The sequence below is a fragment of the Schistocerca cancellata genome, chromosome 11 (genome assembly GCF_023864275.1).
Source record: "Schistocerca cancellata isolate TAMUIC-IGC-003103 chromosome 11, iqSchCanc2.1, whole genome shotgun sequence".
Lineage (NCBI taxonomy): Eukaryota > Metazoa > Arthropoda > Insecta > Orthoptera > Acrididae > Schistocerca > Schistocerca cancellata.
Genome location: NC_064636.1, coordinates 153,815,129 through 153,842,943, shown reverse-complemented (window position 1 = coordinate 153,842,943; position 27,815 = coordinate 153,815,129). Strand labels below are relative to the sequence as shown.

Sequence of the window (27,815 nt, the reverse complement as noted above, 5' to 3'; positions counted from 1 at the left end):
GTTCTTGCCCTGGGGAGTCATTTCTTCTGTGTCCTGACTCCTTCAGCAGCCTACAAGCTATCGACCAGTGTTATCCTTGTCATCCTTCGCTAGCAACCATCCTGGAGTCCATCTATGCCCTGGAACGGTCCAGTGTTAAGTGGTATTTGTCTGGACCCCAGGTCATGTCAGAATCCCAGGCAACAAACTTGCTGACAGGCTGGCCATACAGGTTACTTAGAAACTGCTTATGGAGATCCGCTTTTCTGCAACTGACCTGCGTTCAGTACTATGCCGCAAGGTTTTGCAGCTTTGGGAGGCGTATTGGCATGACATAAGTATGCACAACAAACTGCGTGCCATTAAGGAGAAGACGAATGTGTGGAAGACCTCCACGCGGGCTTCTCACAGGGACTCTGGTTCTGTCGTCTCCGCATTGGCCACACTTGAATGGTACATGGCTACCTCCTGTGATGACCCTCCTCAGTGTCGGTGTGGCACCTGCCTAACAGGGGCCCACATGTTGGTCAGCTGTCCTCCTTTGGCTGCCCTGCGACAGACTCCTCAGTTACCAGACTGTTTGCCATTAATTTTAGCTGACAAATCCTCATCTCCTGGTATTGTGCAGTACGTCTCCTTTCTTTTCTTCTTTCCCGTGTGTAATTATTTTACTGGGAATTAGGGACTGATGACCTCGCAGTTTGGTCCCTTTCCCCCTCCTTTAAACCAACCAACCAACAAACAAGCTTCTCTGGTTGCTAGACATTACTCTAACCCCTTCCAAGGCAACACCACAAGCTATTAAGTTGTGCAGAACAACCCAAATCAGTCAGTTTTTCAGATGAGAAATCTCCTTGTGTAATGTGGCTTCCACTGAGAACAAGCGGCAAATGCAGATAGCAAAGACCACACCAATGTTCCGTCTTTTGTTAACACCTGTGCTTGCAATTATTAACTCTGCAGAACTTTTAAATGGCTACCAGTCACTCCATTGTAGCGATCATAAAGCGGTTACGGCATCGATGATTTGAGCCGTAAATAGGAATATTAAAAAGGATAGGAAGATTTTTCTGTTTAGAAAAAGTGACAAAAAGCAGATTTCAGAGTACCTGTTGGCTCAACACAAAAGTTTTGTCTCAAGTACAGATAGTGTTGAGGATCAGTGGACAAAGTTCAAAACCGTCGTACATTATGCGTTAGATGAGTATGTGCCAAGCAAGATCGTAAGAGATGGAAAAGAGCCACCGTGGTACAACAACCAAGTTAGAAAACTGCTGCGGAAGCAAAGGGAACTTCACAGCAAACATAAACATAGCCAAAGCCTTGCAGACAAACAAAAATTACGCGAAGCGAAATATAGTGTGAGGAGGGCTATGCGAGAGGCGTTCAATGAATTCGAAAGTAAAGTTCTATGTACTGACTTGGCAGAAAATCCTAAGAAATTTTGGTCTTATGTCAAAGCGGTAGGTGGATCAAAACAAAATGTCCAGACACTCTGTGACCAAAATGGTACTGAAACAGAGGATGACAGACTAAAGGCCGAAATTCTAAATGTCTTTTTCCAAAGTTGTTTCACAGAGGAAGATTGCACTGTAGTTGCTTCTCTAGATTGTCGCACAGATGACAAAATGGTAGATATCGAAATAGACGACAGAGGGATAGAGAAACAATTAAAATCGCTCAAAAGAGGAAAGGCCCCTGGACCTGATGGGATACCAGTTCAATTTTACACAGAGTACGCGAAGGAACTTGCCCCCCTTCTTGCAGCGGTGTACCGTAGGTCTCTAGAAGAGCGTAGCATTCCAAAGGATTGGAAAAGGGCACAGGTCATCCCCGTTTTCAAGAAGATGTGCAGAACTATAGACCTATATCTCTAACGTCGATCAGTTGTAGAATTTTGGAACACGTATTGTGTTAGAGTATAATGACTTTTCTGGAGACTAGAAATGTACTCTGTAGGAATCAGCATGGGTTTCGAAAAAGACGGTCATGTGAAACCCAGCTCGCGCTATTCGTCCACGAGACTCAGAGGGCCATAGACACGGGTTCACAGGTAGATGCCGTGTTTCTTGGCTTCCGCAAGGCGTTCGATACAGTTCCCCACAGTCATTTAATGAACAAAGTAAGAGCATATGGACTATCAGACCAATTGTGTGATTGGATTGAGGAGTTCGTAGATAACAGGACGCAGCTTGTCATTCTCAATGGAGAGAAGTCTTCCGAAGTAAGAGTGATTTCAGGTGTGCCGCAGGGGAGTGTCATAGGACCGTTGCTGTTCACAATATACATAAATGACCTGGTGGATGACATCGGAAGTTCACTGAGGCTTTTTGCAGATGATGCTGTGGTGTATCGAGAGGTTGTAACAATGGAAAATTGTACTGAAATACAGGAGGATCTGCAGCGAATTGACGCATGGTGCAGGGAATGGCAATTGAATCTCAATGTAGACAAGTGTAATGTGCTGCGAATACACAGAATGATAGATCCTTTATCATTTAGCTACAAAATAACAGGTCAGCAACTGGAAGCAGTTAATACCATAAATTATCTGGGAGTACACATTAGGAGTGATTTAAAATGGAATGATCATATAATGTCGATCGTCGGTAAAGCAGATGCCAGACTGAGATTCATCGGAACAATCCTAAGGAAATGCAATCCGAAAACAAAGGAAGTAGGTTACAGTACGCTTGTTCACCCACTGCTTGCATACTGCTCAGCAGTGTTGGGTCCGTACCAGATAGGGTTGATAGAAGAGATAGAGAAGATCCAACGGACAGCAGCGCACTTCGTTACAGGATCATTTAGTAATCGTTAAAGCGTTACGGAGATGATAGATAAACTCCAGTGGAAGACTCTGCAGGAGAGACGCTCAGTAGCTCGGTACGGGCTTTTGTTGAAGTTTCGAGAACATACCTTCACCGAAGAGTGAAGCAGTATATTGCTCCCTCCTACGTATATCTCGCGAAGAGCCCATGAGGATAAAATCAGAGAGATTAGAGCCCACACAGAGGCATACCGACAATCCTTCTTTCCACGAACAATACGAGACTGGAATAGAAGGGAGAACCGATAGAGGTACTCAAGGTACCCTCCGCCACACACCGTCAGGTGGCTTGCGGAGTATGGATGTAGATGTAGATGTAGATGGTGTCAAGCTTGGCTGAATGGCAAATACTGTCTACGTACCTTGCGTGACTGCCATGCTCCATGGCACCACAAGCTCCAAGCAAAAGAAGTGACATACACCAGGTATGGGTCAGGAATTCAAAGAGGGAGCCTGCCATGGCTCAGATAGTAATAATAATAAAATAATTGTTATCATTATTGGTACTAGTATATTAGTGTTGTTGTAGGCAGTTAATTAATACAAAGATCAGTTCACAACATGATGTTGCTGTGTTTTTACTATCTGCTGCCAGCATCTCTCCAAGGCATCCTCTTTGTCTACACCATGTTGCTTCATTATTTTGTTGATATTCTTTCCTGAAGTTAAGTGATCTATTGTGTTTCTATCAGTAAGGTGGTTTCTAACCAAAAACTGTTCTTTGGCTGCTAATTATCGAACATTCTCGACAGATGCCCATATCAGGTTAATGATTTTCTTTCTATGCTATCACTGTTTCATTTGTTCTCGTTCCAGCACTTCAACATTACGGGTTTTTCAGTCTTAATATGCTGGTACTGCTCCATAAATAATGTTTCCAGAACTTTGTCTCCTTTTGGGTTCAACAAGTAAAACCCATAGTTCAGATCCATAAAATAAGACTGGTTTAGCCTGTAGCTTTCGCTCTTTTTCTTTTTTTTCTGTTACAAATTTGCTTGATCCATCAAAAAGAATTAATGTAGTTAGAACAGTAATAAGTAGTGTGCTGAGGTAGGGTGTGTGCTTTTTTTAATAATTTTATTGTAAATAAGCATTCAGTGAAAGAAAAGGTTTTTATGTAACTGTTGTAGACATTTTATGATTCTGATTGTAAAAGTAGTATGAGTGATGTGGCTGCTGACAGTCCAGTTTCTGCTCCCCCACACAATTGGTGCAAACTGTATTGTCATTTGATACAAACAATATTGATTTTGTGAATAACATTGATTTCATTGTTTCAGGTAGTAGATGTGTTATTTTATTTGATTAGACTACCTTTATATGCATATGAAGATAACGAACCTAGAAAATGTGATTGAAAAAAAAAGCATACGGAGAAGGCTGAATTTTAAGATCATAATGAATTTTCAGAGGCTTTGTCATCAGTCTTACAATTTTTTGCTGCCTCCCTTTGAAATATACCATAGTGAACTCGTCACCCAGAATTTCGAACTCAAAAGAGAACACTTAACACAGGACTACTATTTAATTATTAACCCTCCTAGTACCTGGGGGTCTATAATCACCCCAGGCCATAATTTTCTGTAAAATATACCTTACTTCCTATTCCTAAAAATTATGAAAAATTAGGACTTTTCCTGAATTATGTGTTGGGTTCATAATATATTAAGATAACTTTTTGAAAATATTTAGTTTTGCAGAAAATCAAGAGAGAACCACTGAATACCATTGGGGTTAAATGCGACCCATTTCTCTCTTTCTGTATTATTACCCAATAATGCTGCATTGAATCCGTAACTGTTGCTGTATTTCCTGTGTTTTATTCTTGTAAATATTGTTGTAACGTGTGATTGTTGTCAATACTTTACAAGCCGACAGTCATTTGTTCCATACAAGTGGAGACTACTATTGTGTGTGTTGCATTTAGTGGAAATGTCTCGGCACCTTTCCGAAGACAAAGTGCTTGAAATATTCCTGCAGGATAATCCTCTATCTGGAGAATCAAATAGTGATATCAGCGATATATAGTTTCCGATGTCTCATGCAGCGATGGAGAAATTGTCGTCTTAGAAGAGAAAATTCCTCAATCAGATGGAAGTTCAGAAGAAGATTTGGGCAGTGCAGATGTCCAGCCTGAACAGGAAGTAACATATTTCTGACTGTTATATGTAAGTACACATTGTATTCTTGTAAATGTGTGTTAGGGTCAAGCGCCAAGATATACCCTTTGTATTTTTCATTTTTTTTTATTTTGTGTAGGTCTAAAAACAAAGAAGAATTGTGGCACTAACACGAGTTGAGAAGAGCTTGTGGAAGAGAAGAGAGGTGGAACACAACGTGAGTAAAGCCAGGTCCAACAGAATTCGCAGTGAAAAATGTAGACTCCATAAAATCAGCTTTTAAGTTGTTTCTTAGGAGAAACGTTGATGTAATTCTAAAGTTGACCAATAAAGAGGGTAGTCTTGTTTACAGTAGTAAATGGAAACCAGTAGATGCCATTGAACTGAAGTGCTTTGTCGGTGTCTTGATCTTAGCAGGTGCTTAGAAGGCCCATAATGAAGCAGTTACACATCTATGGAACAAAGAGGATGGTAGACCCATTTTTAGTGAAGCAATGGCTAGAAATTGCTTTACGCAAATTTAAAGGTGGATCCAATTTGATGACACAGACGTCACGACTGCTCCTGACAAGCTGGCTCCAATTAGAGAAATATTTGAAATGTGGGTATACACATTTCAAGAAGCATATGTTTCTCACAGCAACATAACAACTGATGAACAACTTGTGCCATTTCGTGATAGATGTCCATTTCGGCAATATATTCCTTCAAAACCAGGAAAATATGGGTTGAAATTATGGGCTGTATGTGATAGTGCAATGTCTTACGTTCTCAATCTCCAAGTTTACACTGCTCGACAAGAAAATGAATCTCGTGAAGTTGGTCAAGGCAAGAGAGTTGCTTTAGATATGGTGAAAGGCTTAGAAAACAGTGGCAGAAATGTAACAACTGACAATTTTTTCACTAGCCTTAGTTTGGCAAGAGAACTTCTGAAAATCAACCTCGCACTCTTAGGAACAACTAGAAAAAATAAAGGAGAACTACCATAAGCTTTCACTCAGACCAAAGGTAGAGTCAAATATTCATCTATTTTTGGATTCCAAGAGCATGCTTAAATTGTTTCAAATTGTTCGAAAAAAGGCAAAAGTTGTAAACTTGCTCAGTACAATGCATTCAAGGAAGGAAGTGGAAGATTGTGAAGAATGCAAGCCAGTAATTACTCTGGATTATAATAAAACAAAATCAAGAGTAGATACCATGGACAAGCTGGTTAGAACGTACACTACAAAGAGGATGAGCAGAAGGTGGCCAATGGTATTATTTTACAACATTGTTGATATCAGTGCACTGAATGCATTTATCATATGGCTACATCTTAAACTGGACTGGGCAGAAAGGACCAACTACAAGAGACGGGCATTTCTCATAGAAATAGAAAAGCAGCTCATCGGAAGAAAGCCAGACAACATTACTTCCCCAGTACAGACAAAAAAAAAAGAGGAAGGTGTCCGTTTTGTAAAAGGTCTGAGGATAGGAATTTCACCGAGAAATGTTCAAAATGTCAATGTTCTGTGTGTAAAAACCACTCTGCAATTTCTTGCTGTTAGTGTAATGTGTCATAAATGTCAATTTGGAATTTAATCAAAAATGTCTGTAGTTTCATAATAATAGTTTGTAAATTTTACGGAAATAAATAATTTAAAAAATACATATTTTAATTTAATGTAATATCACTGACATCATGCTTTACATTGTGGAAAAAATAAGGATTTTATTCTACCATTATTAAAACTATCCTTAATAAAAAATAAATTCCATTGGGGTCACTAAAGACCTCAATGGTACTCAGTGTAACAAAAAATACTCGGTATTAGAAGGGTTAAGAAGTATTATGGTTGGGCTTTATGTATGTGATAAATTTTATACAATATGGGAGGACTGTGACTGCTTAAATGCACTTATTACAGTTTATTTGTACCACAGGCTCAGATTTACCCATCCAGCATGAGGAGGGTGTGAATAAAGAGGTAATATTAGAATTTATATGACTGCATGGAATTAATCATAGCTGAGTTGTGAAAAAATGAAATGGTTGGCAATTGTGTGTGTGTTCACTTCAGCAGTTCTGTTTTTACTTGATGGTGAAGATAAGACTTAGTGTTACAGTATTCCCCAGGTTGGAAATGAGGAAGCAGGTAAAATAGAATATTTTGTTACACTTTACCCATATGGATTTAAACATTGTCTTTGAGCAGGTGAAGTAGTTTAGTTCGTGAGTTTGTAGAATTGCTCCTTTACTTAATAAGCACAAATAAGAATTGCATGAGATTGCATTGATGAAGTTTTATGAAAATTGGTATTAAGTCCCAAGACTCAAGCCATGATTTCCTGTTTAATGAGCAGTTCCCTTAATGGTTCCATGTATGTGAAGTCCATCATTGGATGTTTTTATTCGCCACGTGATACTGTTTTGACAGTTACAGAATCATTCAAGGAAAATGTACACAAAGTAGGGCAAAAAAAGCAGGTGACCCTAATGTACTGAGTAGAGACTAAGATGACTGTGCATACATTGTGGGTGGTATGTACAGGCAGTATTGTGAAGTACTTTTGAACAGTTTTCTGAAAGCTATAGTAAGCTGCTAGTTTAACAGCCCACAAAAAATTGTGATACCTTATAACTAGTAACTATGAACAGGTGTGTCCTTATAGATGGTATTAGTGCAGAGAGGGCTTACTGAACATGCCATCACAGCAACTGAAGTGTTGGCAGAAGTGCCAACACCTTGTAGTTAGAGGAGGCCGAAATGCACTCTAAGCTCACGCAGGCTGGTGTGAGGTCTGAAACAGGATACGTAATGAATGCTATAAAGAAAAGTACGTAGCTTCTGGAATACTTAATTTTAATCCACATTTGTAGAACATCGCTCTTGAGGATACATTAATAGAATCTCAATATCTATACTGGTAATGGCGCCTTGCTAGGTCGCAGCAAATGTAGCTGAGGGCTATGCTAAATATCGTCTCGGCAAATGAGAACATAATTCTCAGTGAACCATGGCTAGCAACGTCGGCTGTACAACTGGGCTGAGTGCTAGGATCTGTCTCTAGACCTGCCGTGTGGCGGCGCTCAGTCTGCAATTACTGACAGTGGCGACACGCGGGTCCGTCGTATACTAGCGGACCGCAGCCAATTTAAAAGCTACCACCTAGCAAGTGTGGTGTCTGGTGGTGACACCACAGCAACAATGGTAAATGAGTTTAATGAATCCTTCAAGAAGGCTAGGAGAATAGATTTGCTAGAAAGAGAAGATAAGTACTTGTTAGCATCCCATTTAAACAGTGAGTGAATGTCATTTACTTCCATTATGATGCACTTAGAGGAGTGTGGGCAAATGTAAAATGGACTGTAAATCACACGCTGAATAAGTAGGTGGTGAGTAACTGGATTACAGGCAGAAAAGACCCACTGTAGTTTATATAACAAAAATTGAAAATGCTGAAGAAGCAGACTGTTATACACTCAGTTCAAAAAAGTGTGCACAGTGGCAACAGGGAAGAGTTATTGGAAGTTCATGTGTATGTAAAAAGATAGAGGCATGAAGCATACGACTACCTTCATCATACTTGAGGAACATATTTTACTGAGAACATTACATTTCTGGTTCTACATAAAATCACTGAGTCAAAGACTTCTATCCAGGCAGTCATTGACCAGTCTGGTGTGGCTTTGGAGGAAAGCAGATGATGATCACTAACCCTTCTCTGTATTGAGTTTTCAAGTTTGTGCTAGAGGATCATACAAACTTATTCTTGTTTCACTGTCACACAGACTTGTGTATTGGGGACATAGCAATAGACTCCCTGGAGTAAAGTAGCAACTGGAAGAGTTGAAAACAAAATAGTTGCCATGTCCAAAAGGAATCACAAATCATTTGTCCAGAGAGTACTCTACAGCATTGGCCTCTTACTTACCTTGCATTTATTGCAGATCTCTTGCCTAGTGCAAAGACCCAGGCAGCTGGCCAAAAGTTCACCTGACTTCTGTATATAAGAATGGTAAAAGAACATATCTGCAAAATTGTAGACCAATATCATATAATTATTTGCTCCAGAATTCCTGAATATATTCCCAGTTCAAATATAATTAATTTCTTTGAGACATAAAAGTTTCTGTCCACAAATCAGCATGGATCTTGTGCAATACTCACCTTGTTCTTTTGTGACATTACATACTGCGAACCATGGATGATGGGAACAGGCTAGATTCCACATTCGTACATCTCCGGAAAGCATTTGACACAATGCCCCACTGTGTACTTTAATGGAGGAATGAGCATGTGGAATAGGTTCCCTGATATGTGAATGGCACAAAGACCTCTGAAGTAAGAGAGACCAGTACTTTTACCTCAACAGAGACTGTGTCTCAGAGACTGTGTCTCAGAGACTGTGTCTCAGAGACTGTGTCTCAGAGACTGTGTCTCAGAGACTGTGTCTCATAGACTGTGTCTCAGAGACTGTGTCTCAGAGACTGTGTCTCAGAGACTGTGTCTCAGAGACTGTGTCTCAGAGACTGTGTCTCAGAGACTGTGTCTCAGAGACTGTGTCTCAGAGACTGTGTCTCAGAGACTGTGTCTCAGAGACTGTGTCTCAGAGACTGTGTCTCAGAGACTGTGTCTCAGAGACTGTGTCTCAGAGACTGTGTCTCAGAGACTGTTTCTCAGAGACTGTGTCTCAGAGACTGTGTCTCAGAGACTGTGTCTCAGAGACAAGAGTGTAATCAAAAGTGCCACAGAGATGTTTTATAAGACTGTTCTTATTGTCTATGTGTGAAATGATCTGATGGGCAGCATTCTGTGCCTCTTTGCTGATGGCCTTGTGTGTGGGAAAGGGTCATCACTGAGTGACTACGAGGATACAAGATAACTTGGACAAACTTTTTATTTGGTGTGATGAATGGCAGTTGTAGAAATATTCAAGTGAATGCAGATGATTAGTAAAAACAGTCCCATAATGTTAGAATACAACGTTGATACTGTACAGATTAACACAGTGTGGTCAATAAAATGTCTAGGCGTAACAGTGGAAACTGATATGAAGTGGAACAAGCACATAAGGATGGTAGTAGGATGGAGAATGATCAACTTTTTTTGTACTGGGAAACCTGTGGTTCATCTTTAAAGGACATTACATATACAACACCTTAGAAACGTATAGTAGTAGTGGTAGCAGCAGCTAATCAAGTTGCAGATTTAATGAGGAATGCATTATTGTGCTGTTTAAGTTTGGAAAGACCCTTTGTAAGACTAATAAGTTGTTAACTGGAGTATGTGACAGAGCCAAGGATCAGTCATCTCCTTTTGTCATGAGGGGAATACATGATAGAAAAGTAAACATAAAATTAAACAGCTGTCATCAGCCTGGATGTTTTTAACACTGCAGTTCTCTACTACACACAGTCCTACTGACCACCATATGCTGTTGCCCTCTTTCCCCCTCTGAACTGATTCACCCAACTACACTCATGCTCATAAATTAAAGATAATTGCAGAATGTGGTGCCACACAACATGGCACTACACAAAACTGGCACAGATGGCCTAGGAACATAGATAACACACACGACACAGATCTGTAAGTCCATGGTATGGGTGATAAGTTGTGAAAACCATCCCGAAACACATGTGCTACAAAACGCTACTGTTTTGTGTGCATGTACCCCGACATCCATTGGGATATGATCACCATGCATATGTACACAGGCCACGCAACATGTTAGCGTACTCTGGATCAGGTGGTTGAGCAGCTGCTGGGGTATTGCTTCCCATTCTTGCACCAGTGCCTGTCGGAGCTCCTGAATTGGCCTAGGGGTTTTAAGATGTGCAGCGATACATTGACTGAGAGCATCCCAGATGTGCTCAATGGGGTTTAGGTCTGGAGAACAGGCAGACCATTCCATTCGCCTGATATCTTCCGTTTCAAGGTACTCTTCCACGATGGCAGTTCAATGGGGCCATGTGTTACCGTCCCTCAGGAGGAAGGTGGGACCCACTGCACCCATGGAAAGGTGGACATACTGGTGCAAAATGGCGTCCCGAAACACCTGACCTGTTACAGTTCCTCTGTCAAAGACATGCAGGGGTGTAGGTGCACCAATCATAATCCCACCCCACACCATCAAACCACGACCTCCAACAGGTCCCTTTCAAGGACATTAAGGGGTTGGTATCTGGTTCCTGGTTCATGCCAGATGAAAACCCGGCGAGAATCACGGTTCAGATTATACCTGGACTCATTTGTGAACATAACCTGGGACCACTGTTCCAATGACCATGTACTGACACCAGGCTTTATGGGCCCTCCTGTGACCAGGGGTCAGTGGAATGCACCTTGCAGGTCTCCACACGAATAAACCATGCCTGTTCAGTTGTCTGTAGACTGTTTGTCTGGAGAAAAATGTTCCAGTGGCTGCAGTAAGGTCCTGAGCAAGGCTACCTGCAGTACTTTGTGGCCGTCTTTGGGCACTGATAGTAAGATATCGGTCTTCTTGTGGTGTTGAACACTGTGGACGTCCTTTACTGTAGTGCCTGGACATATTTCCTGTCTGTCGGATTCGTTGCCATAATCTTGAGATAACACTTTGTGGCACACAGAGGGCTTGTGCTACGACCTGTTTGACCAGCCTCCAGTCGCCCTAGTATTCTACCCCTCATAACGTCATCAATATGTGTTATGTGAGCCATTTTCAACACACAGTCAAAGTTAGCACATCTGAAAACATCTGCACGCTTACTCGCTGCACCGTACTCTGACATGCACCAACACACCTCTGCATATGTGGACTGCTGCCAGTGCCACCTTGCAGTGACTGCAGGTCAAAAGCACCGCATGGTCATATCCTGAGGTGATTTCAACCAGCAAACCGCCCACCAGAGCATTGTCACCATGTAGCAGCATTATCCTTAATTTATAAGCATGAGTGTAGTTACAAAGTACCTGCAGCTCAGTGATCAAGGACCTTTGAATCTGTAGTGTCAGAATTACCCGTTGGGCCACCTAATACTAGAAAAGGGCAGAAGCATTTAGCAATTAAGCCCAGAGTTATTCTTGTTAGGTAATAATAGCATTAGGGACATAATATGAAAAAAAAAAACAAGGATAAATAGCTACATAATCTTAGATTCCATATGAAATGCACACCAAAAGATGATACAGAACTGTGGGGAGGCCACACTACCATAAAGTGTAGTTACCAAATTGTTACACAAAAAATGGTGCTGAACTGACCCCTTTCTGGCATCAGAATTGTTAATTTATGGAACAGTGGATTGTCACATTTATAGACAAAGACAAAGGCTATTCCAGTTTGTAAGAAAAGTCACAGAAAATATGTGCCGAACTACAGATGTATCTAGATGGTGTGAAAATCTTGTTAATTGATCTTGTAATTCTGTATGATTGCTCTTGAAAAAAATCAATTCATCTGCAAGAACGGAAATGGATCCCAGAATTACTGGTCATGTGAAACTGTTTAGTCTGCTTATTAACAGTGTTTCCACAATGTAGTCAGCATGTAAAATGAGGCAATAGTTCTGAAGTAGTATTTGTTGGAAAGCTAGCTAAGTTGATGTGCCTTTCAATGGCTCAGCGCTTCTGCTATGTAGTTAGTCATTATCTTATGCCTTAAATTACATGCAAGCACTAAGCTACATTAGAAATGAATGGTACAAATGCACAGGTGCGAAGTACCTGCCATTACCACATGTAAACTATACAAATAACTTCTCTTGTGATGAAGTGTCCAACAGTCATAGCTAATACACAAAACATATAGCATGAAAATTAATGTTTCCATAACTGCCTAGTTATTTGTGGCAAAAAGTATTGTAAGTATAGTTATATGTTGGCATTATAAAAATTTTATTGAGTCTGAGAATCCTACTTTCACTAGCATTTGAGGGGTTACCACCAATAGCATATGCTTTCATTTATTGCACAAATTTTATCCATATCCATTCTATTCCTTCCTCTCCCCTGTACTCTTCTGACATTCCCATCCCAGTGGTGTGTCATCCGTCTCTTCAGTGTACATTCCATGCCTTGCTAAATAGTTCGAGGGTTTCTACTTCAGGTTTCAGCCAGTTTTCGGTTTCAAGAGTATTGTGAACATGACAGCTTTCCTGGAGGGCATTAAATTCAGGAACTATAGACATCAAGAATTTACTGTTAAAATTTTGATGGTAGTATGGTATTTACTTTGTATGTTGTCCGATTTCTGACTCTCTGCACTGACTAGTGTGCAATTATCAGAGGACCTCAAACTACTGCCTAGCCTGAAAAAAGCTTGCTTTGTGTAGTGCACCCCTGACCCATCAAGTATTCCTACAGTTCTCCACCTCATAACACATTTCCAGTAGTCTATAGTTTGGACAGTCAAAGAATCTATGAAGCCTTTTATTGAGACCGTCCACTCACTCCAAACCAAAGGACTCAAATCAGTTCTGGGAATGCTGATACAAACTGTGTGTGCTGCATGCAATCAATGTGTGGGTCAAGGGCTCTTAGCCATTTGTGCTATCTGTCCATATAAACTGAGGATGGCCTCAGAACCCAAACAATGGGCATCATTGGTGCCAACATCAGCCAAAACTTGCAGACAGCTGCACCCTGCATGTTTGATAGCCACAGGCAGGACGTTCTCCACATCTCGGATGAGGCTCCCTGGCAGACATATTCAGTACAGATTGGATTCATTTCCAGTCCTGGACACCATTTCCCTAAGGAGGTCCATAATGCATTTAACATTGGAGCTCCTGATTAACTACCAAACCACTCTCCATAGTGGCTGTTTCGACCCTAAGAATGAACACCTGTCACTCAACTCACTGGGTCAATGGGTGAGACCATCCTCCGTATTCACTCTCTGCTTCAAACAGCGCTAACAGTTACCACTAATCCCTCACCATTGGTGAGGACAGCCCAGCCACATTGGGTACACAACAATGTGTCTTGACAGCAGAGCCATTGGGCAAAATACACTCCTGGAAATGGAAAAAAGAACACATTGACACCGGTGTGTCAGACCCACCATACTTGCTCCGGACACTGCGAGAGGGCTGTACAAGCAATGATCACACGCGCGGCACAGCGGACACACCAGGAACCGCGGTGTTGGCCGTGGAATGGCGCTAGCTGCGCAGCATTTGTGCACCGCCGCCGTCAGTGTCAGCCAGTTTGCCGTGGCATACGGAGCTCCATCGCAGTCTTTATCACTGGTAGCAATCCACGACAGCGTGGACGAGAACCGTATGTGCAGTTGACGGACTTTGAGCGAGGGCGTATAGTGGGCATGCGGGAGGCCAGGTGGACGTACCGCCGAATTGCTCAACACGTGGGGCGTGAGGTCTCCACAGTACATCGATGTTGTCGCCAGTGGTCGGCGCAAGGTGCACGTGCCTGTCGACCTGGGACCGGACCGCAGCGACGCACTGATGCACGCCAAGACCGTAGGATCCTACGCAGTGCCGTAGGGGACCGCACCGCCACTTCCCAGCAAATTAGGGACACTGTTGCTCCTGGGGTATCGGCGAGGACCATTCGCAACCGTCTCCATGAAGCTGGGCTACGGTCCCGCACACCATTAGGCCGTCTTCCGCTCACGCCCCAACATCGTGCAGCCCGCCTCCAGTGGTCTCGCGACAGGTGTGAATGGAGGGACGAATGGAGATGTGTCGTCTTCAGCGATGAGAGTCGCTTCTGCCTTGGTGTCAATGATAGTCGTATGCGTGTTTGGCGCCATGCAGGTGAGCACCACAATCAGGACTGCATACGACCGAGGCACACAGGGCCAACACCCGGCATCATGGTGTGGGGAGCGATCTCCTACACTGGCCGTACATCACTGGTGATCGTCGAGGGGACACTGAATAGTGCACGGTACATCCAAACCGTCATCGAACCCATCGTTCTACCATTCCTAGACCGGCAAGGGAACTTGCTGTTCCAACAGGACAATGCACGTCCGCATGTATCCCGTGCCACCCAACGTGCTCTAGAAGGTGTAAGTCAACTACCCTGGCCAGCAAGATCTCCGGATCTGTCCCCCATTGAGCTTGTTTGGGACTGGATGAAGCGTCGTCTCACGCGGTCTGCACGTCCAGCACGAACGCTGGTCCAACTGAGGCGCCAGGTGGAAATGGCATGGCAAGGCGTTCCACAGGACTACATCCAGCATCTCTACGATCGTCTCCATGGGAGAATAGCAGCCTGCATTGCTGCGAAAGGTGGATATACACTGTACTAGTGCCGACATTGTGCATGCTCTGTTGCCTGTGTCTCTGTGCCTGTGGTTCTGTCAGTGTGATCATGTGATGTATCTGACACCAGGAATGTGTCAATAAAGTTTCCCCTTCCTGAGACAATGAATTCACGGTGTTCTTATTTCAATTTCCAGGAGTGTAGATAGCACCTTAGGCATCCCATGTGATGAGCCAGGTTCTCTGCCACTGCTACGACAATTGGCAGCTGCGTGAACACTGCTGAACATGGCAAACAGCATCTTCAGCTGTTTGTGAATTGAGTCCAGCTCTTCCATCTGCACACAGTGTGCACACATTATATCCGAGTACTACTGCTCAAGGTTTAACTAGAAAACACACAGAGAAAGCAGTATATCTAACTTGCTATTGTTCTGATGTTTCACCAGTGAAGGCTAATGCGTTACTGTGCTGTGTAGCTGTTCATTCAAAGGAATTGAGATCTGTGCAACAGACCTTGAATACACTTTAAAGTTACTAAAATATGGGATTGTACCTCTTGTCTACAAAAACATGGGAGGAATGTAATCATAAAGAGAGAGAGAGTGAGTGAGTGAGTGAGTGAGTGAGTGAGTGAGGGGGGGGGGAGAGGTTCCGGCTTAATCTTTGTTTTAAATAAATGAATCCTAATGCATACACGTTACTCTGTTTTGATCGCTATGGGTGTTGTTTCAGTCAGAATTTGTCTGCTCAATAATGCTACAGTCAAGGAGTAGAGATTTCAGATTAAATGTCATGAAAGTTAGCCCAAAGTAAAGTTACAAATTTTTGCTGAACATAAATGGAAGGCATCAATATCACTGCAAAATAAATTTTAATCTATATCTAATCTCGACACAGATCAAATATGCTTTTGTTGCCTATTGTTTTGGACATGTCGGAGGGCACAGACAGTATTTGGATCCTGCAGCCACAATGACTAAGGGCACAAAGGAAGTAGAGGCATTAGTTTCCTGACATCAATGGGGAGGGTTCAAATTTTGTGCTGGACTAGGATTTGAATCAGAGTTCCATACAGACGACTATGCCATCTGGTCGCAGTGGTCATCACATATGCATGGACTACTCTAGCATGCTTCCTGTCAGACCCAAATTCTCAACCTATTCACACGCTACTGATGCTGTGCTCATGCTAATGATCCTCATTACACATGGTGTCTCATTGGTTCCTGTAAGAGTTAGAGCATGGTTTGCATCTACACTGAAACAATCATTGTCTGACATCACCTTAATTATATATGTGGTGTCCTTTCTTTCGGACTTGTCTATGCATCAGCACATCTGAGACAGCAAGTTGCTGGTCATTCAAAACTAACAAAAGATGACTGTGCAGTAGACTGCACGAATTTACACATAACAGTTTTGTAAACATGAGCTTACATTTCCAAAACATACTCATCACTACTACATAGGAACCCTACCATTTTCCACAGAATATGTAGTGGAGATCACAAAACTAATAGAAGGTCTGATCTGAATCCTAAACTCTGCTCCAAATTAGGTGTTAGTAGCTCATCCACAGCTTGACTCTAGAAATTAAAAGATGTTCTTTTGTCTTATTAACAGATGTTCATTGCCACTTCAGCCAACAGCCAAAATGGAGCCCAGGATGCCCTCTGAGCCCAACTAACAGCTTTTGTTAATGCATATGGGCCACAGTACGGAGCTGGCCAATAGAACTTACACCAGATTTCATATGCGACAGAGGCAGGTACATGAAAATCTCAAGGATGGGGCACTAAAGATATCTTTAGCTACCTTTACTTTTACTGTAATAAAAAAGAATCAAGTCACATGGAAAGTTTAAGAAAGTTTTATTTAAACTGAGTATACACATGTACAAGACAGTACCATCCTACGATATAAAAAGTTAAAATTGTGGTTCTGTTCCTTAAATGATGAATTCTATGCACCTATTCTTCCTGGAAAATTGCTTAAGACATCGTCAATAGGACAATGAATGTCAGGGTGAGTGTTCAACAGAGCTAAGCCATTAAGTCAATCCTCCTTCATCGTCAATCTCAGCCATGTCTTTGTATGCCAGAATGTTGAAAAACTTCTTTCTACTGTAGCAATAGGTGTAGGTAGACAAGCAAAATTTTTTACAGCTTGTGCAAAGTAGGATAGTCAGATTTAGGACAGACAGACAGCACTTACATGACAGAATCACAATCATTAAAGGTGTTTATGCTCATTTGCTTGTATTGAAGAATCTGTCCCATTAGTCTGTTTTTAATCACAAGATGTGATTCTTCTTCAAATAACAGTAGTCCAATTTAGCACAATTTCGGTTTGTGTGCCAGATCATTACCATCATGGTTCAGTAGTTGTGGGGGCAAAAGGATGTTGAATTTTAAATGATAATTATTTTCTTCAGAAAATGTTCTCACATGTCATTGTTGGAATAAAAACAGTTCTTTTCCAGTATGTCATAGCATCATATTTATGATCAGTTTTCCCTATAAGTTTCCCTGTAAGATGAGGAACACTCATTTCCATGTCTGACTCTCCCACAACTGCCTTTGCCTCTTTAACAGTACAAGAAAAATGGCTATCAGCTTTAGCTCTCATGCTGTCATAGACCTTGTACGTTGAATCTAATTTGCTTTCGCTATTGCGACATCCAAGATAGGGACTTGTAAGATTTTGCTGACTGGATATGTTATGCACATAATGCCACTAGTGTAAACAGAGTGATGATAAACTCGCAATTAGAGAGAGCTCGAAAGAAAATATTGGTTTTGGCAGCCGTTGTTCTATCCCTTCAACTCTGTATTTCTTAAAGAACTTTGCAAACTGTTCAGAGATGAGCTGTGAATTCAATAGCAACATCATTCATTTGACAATGTGAGTGCAGTGAGTGTTGTAGGTGAATCCTCAAGGTTGCAAACCGCTTGCTAGACACTGTAAAGAACAATACTACTACTTCAGTAGTACCAAGTGAGTTTCTCACATTTGTAACTTTGCAACTGTGAGAGAGAGACCAAGGGTCAGCTGATTACTTTGACACCGTGCTGCTTGCATGTTGATAGCTTTGTTTTTTATTGTAGCCACAGCTCCTTTCAATTCTGACATATTCGTATTAATTGAGCAACCATCACAGCCTATACCCGCACAGTTCTCCTGGGGCAGAGAAAGGCTTTCCATTCTCCTAAGTATCGTAGTACCTAATAGTTCACAAGTAATGCTACGCTCTTCATCTTAACTCTCTAGAGGTTCATTGTCAATGTTTCCACTATAATCATTGTCTTTATTGATGTCAATGAAACCCAAAAATCTTTCCTGTAATTTGCTATCACGATCAACATACTTTGCAGCTAAACTCAGTGGGACAATGTGCACTGTGTCTGTATTCTCATCGAAGATTATGCTGAAATAACAAGAATCTTTGGTTTCCTCCAGTAGTCTCAATAATATCACTATTTCACAGCATGAAATAAGTTTGTTTCCCATTGTTTTACATATGTAAGTGGCATTCGCTTTAGTGGTCTCAAGGTGATGTTTTAGTTGCAAGTCTCCATCGTCAATTCTAAATCTTAGAAGAGCTCTTAAGTTTCCAGTGTTACTATATCTTCACAATCATTATCGTTTTCTGATAGACTCCCATCATCTCTATCCCCCGTAGGGGAGTACTTTGCTTTCCATGAAATATGATTGTTTTATTATAGGTAAAAGATGGTCTCTGTTTTCCATAATGCTTTCCATTCTCTGTCTTGACAATTTATTTATGACATAAAGTTTGAATTCCTCATGTTGCCAAAAATAATTTTGCATCTGTTGACGCTTCAACATTGTACTAGAGCTGAGAGTGAGTCTCAAGATTACTATCTATACCAGTAAGTTTGGCAAACTTTGTTAGTGGTTCAGTTACAAGTGTCTTGGCGATAATCAATTTCTTTCCTCCAACCATTTTATTATTCACAAAAATTGATCAGTTAATGCAAAGAAGTCCCCATTTAACTTGTGAGAACACCAGCCGTGGATACTGTTCAAAATAATGATAGTGCTTTGTCTACGTTCCACCCACCCTCTACTGTTGTGCTCAGAAGTAGGAATGACATAACGTTTTCCATTTTTCCTTGGAGCTGTGAGGAGCTTGTATTTTATATCATCACTAATATTTCCTGATTCTAATACACTACTGGCCATTAAAATTGCTAGACCAAGTAGAAATACAGATGATGAACAGGTATTAATTGGACAAATATATTATACTAGAACTGACATGTGATTACATTTACATGCAATTTGGGTGCATAGATCCTGAGAAATCAGTACCCAAAACAACCACCTCTGTCCGTGATATGCCTGGGCATTGAGTCAAACTGAGCTTGGATGGCATGCTCCGGCACAGCTGCCCCTGCAGCTTCAACACGATACTGCAATTCATCAAGAGTAGTGACTGGCGTATTGTGACGAGCCAGTTGCTCGCCCACCATTGACCAGACATTTTCAATTGGTGAGAGATCTGGAGAATGTGCTGGCCACGGTAGCAGTTGAACGTTTTCTGTATCCAGAGAGTCCCAAACAGGACCTGCAACACGCGGTCGTGCATTATCCTGCTGAAATGTAGAGTTTCGCAGGGATCAAATGAAGGGTACAGCCATAGGTCGTAACACATCTGAAATGTAGACACAAGGCGGAAATACTGAAAGGGCACGCGTCATCTCACGCCGACTGGCGTGAATTCTGGAACAGGATACGTAATTAATGCTATAAATAAAAGTACGTATCATCTGTTTACTTAACTTTAATTCATCCTTGTGGTACATCGCTCTTGACTATACAAATGAGACTCTCTCCAGATATGGTTAATGGCGCCTTGCTAGGTCGTAGCCATGGACTTAGCTGAAGGCTATTCTAACTGTCTCTCGGCAAATGAGAGAAAGGCTTCGTCAGTGTAGTCACTAGCAAAGTCGTTGTACAACTGGGGCGAGTGCTAGTACGTCTTTCTAGACCTGCCATGTGGTGGCGCTAGGTCTGCAATTACTGACAGTGGCGACACGCGGGTCCGACATGTACTAATGGACCGCGGCCGATTTAAAGCTACCACCTAGCAAGTGTGGTGTCTGGCGGTGACACCACAGTAACATCCCTGTTCAAAGTGCCGTCAATGTGAACAAGAGGTGACAGAGAAGTGTAACCAGTCTCACCCCATACCATCACACCAGGCGACACACCAGTATGGTGATGACGGATACATGCTTCCAATGTGCGTTCACTGCAATGTCGCCAAACACAGATGCGACCATCATGATGCTGTAAACAGAACGTGGGTTCATCCGAAAAAAATTACGTTTTGCCATTCGTGCACCCAGGTTCGTCGTTGAGTACACCATCGCAGGTGCTCCTATTTGTGATGCAGCATCATGGGTAACTGCAGCCATGGTCTCCGAGCTGACAGACCATGCTGCTGCAAACGTTGTTGAATTGTTCGTGCAGATGGTTGTTGTCTTGCAAACGTCCCAATCTGTTGACTCGGGGATCGAGATGTGGCTGCACGATCCATTACAGCCATGCAGATAAGATGCCTGTTATCTTGACTGCTAGTGATACAGGGCCGTTAGGATCCAGTACGATATTCTGTATTACCCTCGTGAACCCACTGATTTCATATTCTGCTAAGTCATTGGATCTTGACCAACGCGAGCAGCAATGTCGCGATACGATAAACCACAATCGTGATAGGCTACAATCCGACCTTTGTCAAAGTCAGAAATGTGATGGTACCCATTTCTCTTTTTTACACGAGGCATCACAACAATGTTTCACCAGGTAACTCCGGTCGACACTGTTTGTGTATGAGAAATCGATTGGAAACTTTCCTCATGTCAGCACATTGTAGGTGTCGCCACTGGCGCCAACCTTGTGTGAATGCTCTGAAAAACTAATCATTTTCATATGACAGCATCTTCTTCCTGTTGGTTAAATTTCGCATCTGTAGCACATCATCTTCATGGTGTAGCAATTTTAATGGCCAGTAGTGTATATTCAAATAATTGCCAATAATCTTGGGATTAAACGAATCTGTTGATGCACTTTGTTGTGGAAGTTTCGACGAAGTGCTGGGCTCTGCCTTTCCATCTGGTGGCAATCTTGCAGCTGAATGGTGACCGGAATCGTCAGATGTTTCTACTTTTTTCCTTATTACATGACGCTCCATTTTATTATATTGTTATGATGTAGGTAAATCAGATGCCAATTATTCTTGAATAAACACTTTATTCACACTGAAAAATACAATACTGGTACACTTAGCAGTAAAACACACTGAGCCATGCTCCCCATATTTCTAATATCACTAAGCACAGTACTGACTAATGTCTGTGGTAATATCCAATAATGCAGTTGTTAAATTTTTATCACTTCCAAGTTATTGCGGAGATTGTAGCTTTCAAACTGATTACCTGTCAGCGAGTCTGCTTCCGTTATGTATGTGGCTCAGTTGTCGTCAGAACATTCGCTCCAGAATATCAAATGTACTCTGCCATTTGTAAGTCACACAGGTGATGTTTCCCCCCGAAGTAGGTTTTAAACAGATGATGGCAGTGGCAGCTACAGCAGGATTAAGGTGAACGACAAAATTAATAAATTGAGGGCAAGGGTCTCGCATTCCCACAAAAAAGCAAAAGCTAAATAGAGATGCAGAAAAGCTTACAATATTGTTTTCCACACAGAAAGACACAGTAAAAGAAAATTAATAACCCAAATATATTTATGCACCTGCTAATACTGCTACTGCAGAAGTGCTGTATTTGTTCTGCACACATTGTAACACTCAATTAGCTTTTTACAGCAAATGCCACGAGAATCTTTGAGTTCAGTGGCCCAAAAAATAAATTTGTTATGCCACTGCTTTTGTAGGGGTAAACTTGTGACACTGGATATTGTGGACGCAGGTAGTAGGTTTCAGAAAAATCATGAAAGAACAAATGTGGATGTAACAAGAGGGAAATGGCTGTAAAATTAACGTTGGTGGCGTGCACTGATGTTCAGTGACAGCTGTAATTGTACCAAGAGTTTGACTGCATCATTACACCATTTGACTAGGAAAACTGGTGGAGAGTAAACCAGCTGTGAATTTGTAGTCTAGTGCACATAAACAAGTAGTCGTAGCCTTTTACATCAAGTCATTCCTTATTCCTGTTCATTATAGTGAAAAATTTGTTTTTAGTTTTGGGTTACTAGGACAGCGGCCATGGGTGTCCAGATGGCATATACATGAGTTGTTTCTTGTGACTTCTGAAGGATTGCTAGTGGTGCAAGCAAAACGATTATATTTATTTTTATTTGTGTAGATGTAGGACAAATTCACAATTACATTCAAATGTAAAATAATTAAATTTGTAGCTTACATAGCATCCATAATTCATTACATAATGACTGTGACAGTGACACTGGAGAGAAGCAGAAAGTCCTCATGATATCTTACATGTTTTATATTTTGTATAATAATGCTAGGGCATTGTTTTTCAGAATGAAGGAACTTTTATTATAAGGAAAACTAGTAGACTTCTTGGCTTCACCTGGGTATGCATTTACACCAGGTCTGACCTCCTTGACCTCCATTATATTTCACTCCATTCTCTGTACATGTCCCTCTCCTCTCCACAGGGGCCTTTTAGAGTGATTCATTAGCTGAGAAGGTCAATGTGATGGTATACTGATGCTATGTGAAATTGTAGGTCCCCCTGGTGCATAGTGTCTGGAATTTGGGCACGTCTTTGCATTGCAGTACTAACCCCATCTCTAGAGATTGTGGATGAGTATTGCTAGCAAATGCTCTGTTTGCATCTCTCTCCTTCTTTGTCCACTGAGGAAAACACCACACTCCTTACCCACCAGATTACACTGTTTTCTAGAGAGTGAAGAAGATACAAGAATACAAGACTCAGGACAAACATACTGGCAAAGAGGCCAAACAGAACTGGAAGCCTTGTTCCTCCCTCATCATCACTACCCTGGATGTGTGCGCAGATCGGCTGACATCATTGCTGACTGTAGTGCTTTTGCCTTTCATGTCAGCCCTGACACCCCGCCACATGGAGACATCAACAAGGCAGTCCAGAATATAAATACAGCCATTCATTTGGCAGCTGATTTAGCAATCCTGTGTTTCTTGGACCTGCTCTGACAGAAGGGAGTACATTGGTGGTCATCAGAAATTGTAGAGGCCATTAGCGATAATAGGTGGGCTCTCCAGCACTATAAGTGGCACCAATCAATGGAGTATGTTATTTACTTCAAGCGGCTTCATGCCTGGGTCTGCCACCTGATGAAATGATGTAAACAAGAATGCTGGGAGCAGCCTGTTTCAACCATCAGACAATAAACCTCTCCTTTGCATGTTTGACCTAAGATGAGACATTTCTATATATACCAGACACTAGTAGGTGTATCTGCTATTGCCTTGAAATTGCACTGTCTTCACTGACCCAGACACCATTGCCAACATTTTGCTCTGCATATGCTAGAGTCTCAGCATCGGAGATTTATCAACATGTTTTTCATGTTCTTAAGCAATGGGTGGAGTGCCACCTGGAGCTGTATAAAGCTCAATTCATTGAGTGGGAATTCATCAATGTCCTTGCCCTCTACCCTGATACAGCCCCAGGGCCCGGTCACATCGACAACCAAATGATCAAGCACCTATCAGTGGATAGTCAGCGTTATACCCTTGACATCTGTAACTGGATCTGGACCAAGGGCTAGTTCCAGTCGCAACAATTAGAAAGCATCATTGTCACAGTGCTGAAACTGGGTAAGCACATTTTGAGATGAGCAGTTATCGCCCATTAAGTTTCACCAATGTTCTCTGTATATTGCTTGAATGCACAGTGAGCTGACAGCTGTGTTGCTCCTTCAGTCTTGTGGTCTTCTGGCTGCATCACAGTGTGGTTTTTAGCAAAGCTGTTTCACTACTAATAATGTGGTTTGCCTGCAGTTTGCCAGCCAGTCTGCTTTTTCCCAGTGTCAATGCATTGTAGCAGTCTTCAACGACCTGCAAAAGCTGTATGACACCAGCAGGTGACACCATATCCTTGATAACTCATGCGAATAGGGTCTCTGGGATCCACTCCAAGTTTTTATGTAGAATTTCGTGTCACAGTGTATATTCTGGGTTTTTCGCGTCGTTGTTCGTTCACTCTTTTCTATTATTATTACTATTGCTTGCGTAACAACGCATATATGAAAAGAGCTGCGAAATATCTTTTAGTAATGCTGTGCTATGAATTTCTTTATCATCATTACTTTTTAACAAAACAGAATATATTGGGTTCTTATTGTTCTGTATCTGACCTTCTATTAAAGGAACATTTTTCGTGACTGTAACGCATTCTAAAAATCAACATATCTTCCCTACCTTATAGTTATTGAAAATGAAAATTACTTTGTTATGAATACTGATGTTACAGTTCGTATGATTGTTCAACAACAAGATTTTGCAGTGGATTTTGTTTCTCGGTAAAACACCATCCAATACCACGACTAGCACAAGAACATGAGACTCTTATTGAAAAAATTCGTTTTCACTATAAAGTTTGCCAGATCAGAACCGAGCACAGCAAGATTCCTATTAGATTTTGAAGGTACATTATCTTTTTTTGTACTGTTAGCTATATATTATCAGCAGCCTGCATCAACCTGCAACACATCATAAAATCTGCTGCTCTGCACTGCAAGTCCGGAAGCTAAAAGAAATAATATTATTTCACTGTTACCTTCCCGCTTCCTTGCGGTATGATAGATTCTATTTGAGGTAGTTTGAATGCGCCGCGGCAGCAGCTCTTTCATTCGCCGCACAGCTCGGAACCACAGATAATATTTTAAATAACTGAAAAATGTCTCAACGGGATGGGATAATATGCAATCAAGCTATAACAATTAATAATGCAAGTTTCATTTAAATAACTCTATTCAAACATTTAAATACACACCCTTAAAATGCGCACGTAATGGTGTACATCTTTCAGTCTTGACAAAAGAATGCTACGCTAGCGTCCAATACAACGTCACAGGATATCCTACTCGCTTAACTCCAAGAAGAAGAAGACAGAGAAATTAATGTTCATCAAGTATTATATACTAGTTACCTATTCTAATCTTTGTTTGATATTTATCATCTGTGGCGGTTTCATTACTCGCCGACGCAGATATTCTCTAAAATAAATAATAAAAAAAATACATAAATTTATACAATAACACAATATGATACATATAATTTTCTCGTTACTACATAATGTTTTTTTTTTTTCTACTAGACGTTACAGGTTCTAGTTGGTGCTTCCACAACACTCCCCATATCCAAGAGAATGGAGACCTGCAGGGTTCTGTACTGCATGTCCTTGTGCTTCTACAAGCCATCAATAGCCACCTCCAGCTGTGAGGTCATCAGTATCACCCTCCCTGTATGCTGACTACTTCTGCCTCTTACTATTGCTCGTCTAGTGTGGGTGTCACTGACTGTAGACTACAAGGCACCATTCAAAAGAAACGATCATGGGCACTCATCCATGGCTTTTGGTTTTCAGCTGCCAAAACTCATGTCATGGTTTTCTGTCAACATCGTATGGTTCATCTACAACCAGAACTGTATCTTGATTACAAACTACTCAGTGTGGCAGGAACTTACTGTTTTTAGGACTGGTCTTTGTTTCTTAGTTGACATGAATTCGCAGTCTTTTGCAGTGTGAGTGAAAGTGCTTGCTGCACCTCAGTACACTTGGTCGCCTGAGTAACACCAACAGAGGTGCAGAGTGCACTACCCTTCTGCAGCTTTTCAAAGCCTTGATCAAACTGTGTCTTGGTTATGGGAGTCTGGCATATGGTTCGGCTTCGCCCTCAGCATTGCGGATACTGGATCAGATACACCACTGTGGGGTTTGATTTGCAACAGGAGCCTTTTGAGCTAGTCCTATGGACAGATTACTCATGGAGGGTGGGGTCCAATCATTGTGTACCAGGTGCCAACAACAGCTTCTCAGTTGTGCTACCTATGTTTCCAACTCTCCTAAGCATCCAAACAATTGTCCCCCCCTTTCCAAACATGGAAACCTATCTCCCACAATGGTGGCCCAGATCAGGGATTATGATTCCAGTCCACACCCTGTCCCTCCCCTCTGAATTCCAGTTATTTCTTCCTCCATCTCTCCTCTGGGCCCACTCATGTACACCTCTGTGGGGAATCCCTTGGCCACAGCTTTGTCTTGACTCATAATGAGGTCCGAGAGACACGGTCCCTCCTGAGGCCCTCTGCCACCAATTTTTCTCCATTTATGGTACATCCCAGGCTTCAGCAGTAGTGTATACAGATTGCTTGATGGTTGCTGATCACATGGGCTTTACTTACACTGTCATGGGTCATACTGAACTGCCTTCCTTGCCAGAAGCTTTAGTGTTGTTAGCCATCTCTCATGCTCTTGAGAATATCCTTCCCTACAGTGGTGCGTCCTTCATCTGCCGCAACCTCTTGACCAGTTTAGAAGCTGTCACCCAGTATTACCCTCAGCATCCCATAGTTATTGCTAATCAGTATTCCCAGTATGCTCTTGAGGAAGGTGGATGCTCAATGACGATTGTTTGGTCTCTGAGTCATGTTGGGATCCCTGGGAATGAACATTGCTGGTAGCTAGGCCAAACTGGCTACCAGTAAACCAGCTCTGGTGATGAGTATTCTGGAAACAGACCTCTGACTGGTATTACACCATCAAGTTTTAGGAACCTGAAATATGGAATGGATCACTCTAACTTCAAACTACCAGTGATAAAGAAGACTACGAATCCTTGTAGGTCCTTCCATGCAGGCCTCTCAGAAGTATTCTACTGTCCTTTGCCAGCTCCACATCAGCCGTACCTGACTGACTTGTGGTCATCTCTTCCAGTGGGAGGACACACCCCACTGTCATCATTCCCATTCAACAGTAGTCTACATTTTGCTGTACTCTCCATCCTTGTTATTGAGACCCATCGATGGGTTGGCAGAACACTCTGTTGCCTCCTCTGCACAGACCAGGCTGTGGCTGTCTGGGATTGGTGGTCCAGCCCAGTTCTCACCCTACCTGCTCTTTTACACTTCTTCCCTCCTGTCACATAGTGTTAGACAAATTAATCTTTCGTCTCTGTACTTCTCTTGCCCTGTCTGTATTGCTAGTCTTTTGTAGGCAGTTCATGAGTAGAGTACCTCTGGTAAGTGGCAGGCACTGGGGGATGTATGTCCTCTCATTGCATTCTGCTCCCTGCTGCTTCTGGCTGCTCCCTAAATGAGGCACCTTGCCTGTCTTCCATCCCCTGTGTTCATTTTTTCCTTTTGTCCCTTATATCAGTTTCACTGACCTCTCATAGACATTGGGGTTTTCTTCCCCTGGATTGTGTGTGGTAGGGTCTCTCTTACCTACAGTTGTGTAGACCTGCCTGCCTGTTTGAGGAAGGACAGATGACCTAGTAGTTTGGTGCCTTTAATCATTCAATCAGCCAACCACCTCTGTCCATCTGCTACCCCTCTCTGTCCATATGTTTCTGCCACCTCTCTCTCTGTCTGTTGTTCTTCCATTCCTCTCTCCACATCATCCTGCCCACCTCCATAGGAGGTTGCTGGTTCTTACCTTCTCAGTATTTTAGTCTAGATAGTAAG

General features: G+C 42.0%; 1 protein-coding gene across 4 annotated transcripts in view; it reads left to right on the top strand.

Moving 5' to 3' along the window:
- LOC126108760 (zinc finger protein 99-like) overlaps positions 1-27,815 on the top strand; it is a 178,169-nt gene that overhangs the window by 26,862 nt on the left and 123,492 nt on the right. The gene's annotated exons all lie outside the window — the stretch shown is intronic.